The sequence below is a fragment of the Panthera tigris genome, chromosome E2 (assembly GCF_018350195.1).
Source record: "Panthera tigris isolate Pti1 chromosome E2, P.tigris_Pti1_mat1.1, whole genome shotgun sequence".
Taxonomy (NCBI): domain Eukaryota; kingdom Metazoa; phylum Chordata; class Mammalia; order Carnivora; family Felidae; genus Panthera; species Panthera tigris.
The window spans coordinates 5,270,870-5,277,287 of NC_056674.1; the positions used below are offsets into that span (position 1 = coordinate 5,270,870).

At 40.8% G+C, this 6,418-nt stretch overlaps 1 pseudogene; it reads right to left on the minus strand.

The window, feature by feature from the left end:
* LOC122234245 lies at positions 1–822 on the minus strand (annotated as a pseudogene).
* Between the last annotated feature and the right edge of the window lie 5,596 nt (positions 823–6,418).

Sequence of the window (6,418 nt, forward strand, 5' to 3'; positions counted from 1 at the left end):
TCATTCCCACCTACCTGGGTGTGTAGCTACTGTCTCCTTTCTCTTCCATTCCCAGAACTCCTTCTTAAGTTCCAAAAAGAGGACCAGGTCCGGCTTTGTCACAAGACCTGGATGCTAGAAAAAAGGAATAGGAGTATTGCTGGAGATTCTACCTTTCAATCCAGTATTGGACTCAGCAGAGAGGACATTGTGCAATTCTGGAAAATGCCCAATAGCCCCTTTAGAACACCCAGGATGGTTTCCAAGGTTCACATCTTGATCTCTACTTCCCAGTATTACACTACCATAATGAGTAGGGATTGGTATTGAAGATGGAAATACCATTTTATGGCACTCAATGTTTAGAATTGTCATTAATCTAAAAAATGATGATGTTAGTCTAAGGAAGGGAAAACTAACTTTGAAAGAAACATCATGAAGATATTTCTTTACATCTACAAACTCATAATTATTTCCCTTATGTAGGGATTTGAATCCCAGTCATGCAAAGAGGAAGATTCCAAGAGACAGTCTTCAAAGGAAGGAACAAAACCTGAGTGTGGTTTGGGAAATCTGGAGGGTGTTATCCTCACCCAAGAAGAGGAGGTGTCCATAGGTCTCTAACATAACATCCTTGTACACTTCTCGCTGACTCTGGTTCAGGCATCCCTACTCCTCCAGAGAGAATACTACAGCCACATCCCTGAAGGTCAGCAGTCCCTGCAATAAATACCACAGTTACCAAGTGGACACATGAGGAGTTCAAATGGTCCCTAAGATGCAAGAGGCAGTTCATGTCACAAGCAGCAACCCACGATCTGACATTCCACTGCTTACCTGCATTTGCTCACTGACCTTATCCCTCAGTTTACTTAACCTCTTCTTTCCACCTTACCTTTTACTTCAGGCAAAACACCCCATTGGCATACTGTCCTGTGGTGGAAACAGAAAGTATCCAACAAAGGTAATGACTGCCCTGAGGAAGAGCTTCCATTGTCTCAATTTGACCTTAACCCCTGGCTCACATCTATGCAGATGAACATTAGAGTAAGCATGAAGTGAGAACAGTTACCTATATCTCATTATATATATTTTTAAGTTTATTCCCTGAGAGAGAGAGAGCACAAGTATGGGTGGGGCAGAGAGAAGAAATCCCACCAGGCTCCATGCTCAGCATGGAGCTTGACTTGGGGCTTGATCTTAAGACTATGAGATCATGACTTGAGCCTAAATCAAAAGTCAGAAGCTCAATGGACTGGGACACCCAGGAGCTCCCTTTTACCTCATTATAATACTAAAATCTCCACCCAAGGAGGAGTATAAACCTCATTTACTATGTAGCATACAGTGAATGTATAGAACTGTTTTCTTAAGGCTCATGTGCAACCTTATCCCCAGCCTCCTTTGATAAATATCCATCCTAACCCTAAATAAAAGGAAAGCATTCCAGGGTGCATGGGTGGCTCTGTTGCTGAAGCATCCAACTATTGGTTTCAGCTCAGGTCATGATCTCACAGTTTCTGAGTTCAAACCCTGCATCAGACTCTGTGTTGACAGCACAGAGCCTGCTTGGAATTCTCTCTCTCCCTCTCTCTCTGCCCCTCCTCCACTCAGTCTGTCTCTGAAAATAAATTTAAACAAAATTTTTTTTAATTTTTTTTAACGTTTATTTATTTTTTTTGAGACAGAGAGAGACAGAGCATGAACAGGGGAGGGTCAGAGAGAGAGGGAGACAGAGAATCTGAAACAGGCTCCAGGCTCTGAGCCATCAGCACAGAGCCCGACACGGGGCTCGAACTCACGGACCTGAGCCGAAGTCAGACACTTAACCAACCAAGCCACCCAGGTGCCCCAACAAAATTTTTTTTTAAAAAAAGGAAATTATTCTCCTTTCCTCTGTGTCTCTGCTTTGGAAATTATTCCCTGTGATCTCCTTATTTCCTGTAAATCAATTTTCCTTTGTCTGACATCCCCACTTGGTATAGTTTTTTTTGTGATTCACCAAGGACTGTATTACTGTTTGTTCAGTTATATTAGGAGAACTGGTTCCTGCTTAGATGAGTTTCTTGCTTTCTGCAGTAAGAGAATTTGTAACACAGTATTATGCTGTAATACATTCTTTAACTTTGAGGTATGAACCATTATAAATATTGTGTTTATTCAAGAGAATTTGTAAAATGAAGGCATCAACACAGGCATACACATTTTGGAATCCTGTATTTCCATCATACAGTACATGTGGTGTCTATTTCTTAATGGGAAGTTTTGGTGAGTTACAAATGTATTCTAATGTATGCTAATTCACATTAGCATCTTCTAATGTGAATTATAATTTCACAACAGTGCATTTGAGATCTTGTTAAAATGAGGGTACTGTTCAGGAGTTCTAGCATGGGGTAGGTGTCTGCATTTCTAACAAGGCATTAGTCTATGGGCCAAGGGATACATATTCCAATAATGAAGTAGAACTCAAATTCAAGAACTCTTGGAGGACTTGGAATTGAGTGGGTTTTACAGCAATTACAAGTTCTACTAGAATAGCAAGAAAGGGGACAAGGCTTTTCAAGCATTTCCTGGTTAGTAGAGAGCATTAAACAGTTTCTCATAAATTCATGGAAAATAAATAATAATAATCTAAGACAAGATGGGGCGCCTGGGTGGCGCAGTCGGTTGAGCGTCCGACTTCAGCCAGGTCACGATCTCGCGGTCCGTGAGTTCGAGCCCCGCGTCAGGCTCTGGGCTGATGGCTCGGAGCCTGGAGCCTGTTTCCGATTCTGTGTCTCCCTCTCTCTCTGCCCCTCCCCCGTTCATGCTCTGTCTCTCTCTCTGTCCCAAAAATAAATAAAAAACGTTGAAAAAAAAATTAAAAAAAAAAAATAATAATAATCTAAGACAAGAAACACATTATTCTTCTATTTTTGGTGAATATTTGTTAAGCACCCAGTACATGGTATGGATCAGATTTTAATCTAGGTTAACTGACCTAGAGTTGATCTAAAATGACACACAGGTCAATATACACAAGGACCCTAAATCAATGTTCATAACAGGTGTTAAACCCTGAGAAAACTGATGGAAAGAAGATATGCACACAAAATTCATCTATATTTATACATTCCATGCACACATCCATACATTTTGAAAGTAGTTATAACATTAAACGTGGTAGAATAGAATATTATCAGGGTGACTGAAAAAGTTTTCAAGAGCAGTACCTGGATGGCTTAGTACCTTAGGTTTCCACCTCTTGATTTCAGTTCATGTCATGATCTCAGGGTTCCTGAGTTCAAGCCTCACCTCAGGCTCTGTGCTGACAGTGTGGCTTGCCTGGAATTCTGTCTCTCCCTTTCTTTCTCTGCCCCTCCTTGTCTCTCTCAAAACTTAAAAAAAAAAAAAAAAAAAAAAAAAAAGCCAAACAAACAAAAAACATTTCAATGACCTGAAACTTCTCAATCTAGTCGTAGGTGATAATGCTTAAGTCTTTTACTCACATTATCAACACAAACACATAGAATGATATGAATATAACAGTTTTTCTTTCTGAGTCTACTATGACGGATACAAACAAACATGTTCACCTTCACCACAGAAGGCTGACCTAGAGCCTGCACAGTTTGGATGATCATCAAATACAGACTGGTTCCTGCATTCAATTTTTCTTTTTCCATGTTTATTTATATTGTGAGAGAGAGCATGGGCAAACATGGTGTAAAAAGGGGAGAGGCAGAGAGAGGGAGAGACTCCAAGCCTGCTCCTGGCTGTGACTGAGCCACGCAGGTGCCTCTGGATGCTGGATTTTTTAAAGGGTCACATGAGTGCTAGTGTGTCTCATCAATTGTTAATATTGAACTGAATAAGCATCAGAGAAATCTTGCAGAAGTAGTTTTACAAGTAGAAATTTAAAGAAAGTTTTGTGATTGAACACTGTGCACTTACCCTCCCCCATGAACATACAAGCTCCACGCAGCCAAAATACATTTCTTTCTGCCCATGGGTCCTGCCCCTGTCCTATTTCAGTAAATCCCGTCTTGTACCATACAGTACCTCAAAAATAGTATCTTGACCGTAGTACTCAATGATCCCGTAATATAATTGTCCTTGGAAACCTTTTTTTATATTTTATTTTGTTTTAGATTTTTAATTTATTTATTCTTTATTGAAAGAGAGAGAGGGCACAAGTAAGGGAGGGTGAAAAGAGAGAGGGGGAGAGAGAAAGAGAGTTGTGGGACTCAAACTCATGAACTGTGAGTTGAATCAGATACTTAATCAAGTGAGCCACCCAGGCACCTCGAAAGGCTTTTTTTCAATATAATGTCTATTTATTTTGAGAAAGAAAGAGTGCAGGTGCAGGGGAGTGACAGACACAGAGAGAGAATCCCAAGAGGGCTCCCGCTGTCAGCATGTGGCCTAACATGGGGTTCTATCTCATGAACCTCGAGATCATGATCTGCACGGAAATCAAGAGTGGAGACTTCATCGACTGAGCCACCCAGGCGCCCCTCATTGAAAGCTTTTGTTTCAATCATCACTTGTGCTCTATGGTATTTCGGGATTTTAAGACACTCAAACATATTAATTATGTCATTCTTTTCTTTCTGAAAACACAAACAAGTAAATAGAAGAGTATGTCTGTGTCATGACTATGCAGTGAAATAAAAACCTACGGGATGAAGGTCTGATTGATTTAGAACCTCTACTCCCATAAGTCCTTACATCTACTACACAAGTCGAGGGACTTCATTGCTCAGTAGAAACTGATGTGAGGTGGGCCAGGAGTAAATAAATGCTCAAGAAACTATTCTTGAGACCTTTTTGGTGAACGAGGCTGATCTTATTAAAGCACAGGGACGGGACATGTGGGAAGAATGAGCTGCAGTGTGATTGTGAGGAGACATTCATTATATACTTTAAGTTGGGGGGGGGTTGGAATAAAGATTCTGAAGGGATTTCATAGGTTAAAGAGGACTCACAGGATCCGGGAAGTCTGGCTATTGTCAAGGGAAGCTTGCTTTTCCCTTCTAGAAAAGCATTAACATTAAAGCAGTTGTAAATTCCTTGAGGAATATTTTCCTCTGCCAATCTTAAGTACTTCTCAGTGGGTTGTAAGTTGTAAGACAATTTAATTTTACCTACATTTCTTTTGCCTTTGTTTTCTTCATCAGAAACTGCAAGGTAGGGGTGCCTGGGTCCTCAGTCGGTTAAGTGTTTGACTCTTGACTTCAGCTCAGGTCAAGGTCTCATGGTTTTGTGAGTTTGAGCCCTGAGTCATGCTCTGCACAGACCCTGTGGAGCCTGCTTGGGATTCATGGTTTCTCCACAACTCCAATCCTCCTGCTCTCTCTGGGTCTCTCAAAATATATAAACTTAAAAAAAAAACAAAAACAAAAACAAAAAAAAACAAAAAAAAACAAGGAAAGAGAAACTAAAAGAAAGTTTCCATTTTAAATGTGATGGTGTCTTGGGGCACCTGGGGGCTCACTCGGTTGAGCCTGACTTCAGCACAGGTCATGATCTCACAACTCTGTGAGTTCGAGCCCCACACTGGGCTCTGTGCTGATGGCTTGGGGCCTGGAGCCTGCTTCAAGTTCTATGTCTCCCTCTCTCTCTGCCCCTCCCCCACTCACATTCTGTCTCTGTCTCTCTCAAAAATATATAAACATTAAAAAAAAATTAAATATGATGGTGTCTCGAAGTCACTCAGGGAATCTGCCTAAAATCATTACAACTGATAAGAAGGAATAATATGAACATTATAGGGAGGAAATCTGTCACAGAGCACAAAGTTAAGTAAAAGAAGGTAATAATGGCTAGAAGGAAACAAATTGTTATCAGTGCCTAAGGCACACCTCAGGACACAGGATCACCATGTGTTCTTGTGACCCCAAACAGTAAATCAGAATATAAACAATTTTGAAGATACAATGGATTTATACAGCCTTCAGTCACATATAGTCTCCATGTCCTGTAATATCTAGACTATTTTACAGTATGTTTTCCACATCCTAATGACCAGGAACATTCCAGATTATTCTGTGCCTCATATCTATCTGATGTATTTTGCATTTTCATAATCGTACTCTACCCGGAGCAGAGAAACCATCCAGATCAGACCTAAATGGGAACGGTTTTCCTTGAGTGCTGTCCCAGGACCAGACCCCATCAGCAACAGGAAACCTGGACTCAACACTCTCCTCTCTGGATATGTCACAAAGGGAATATTTTCATTACTTGCAGGAATTTAATTCAAAGTGACAACTGTTGATGTCCTACTGGAAACCAGGTTGGAGAGAAGGGAGCAAAGTCTCTGGGATATAGGGGAGGAGTGTTCTAAAGACATACCTAGAATATCATTATTTTTTTTTAACGTTTATTTATTTTTGAGACAGAGAGAGACAGAGCATGAACGGGGGGGGGGGGGGGGGGGGGTCAGAGAGAGAGG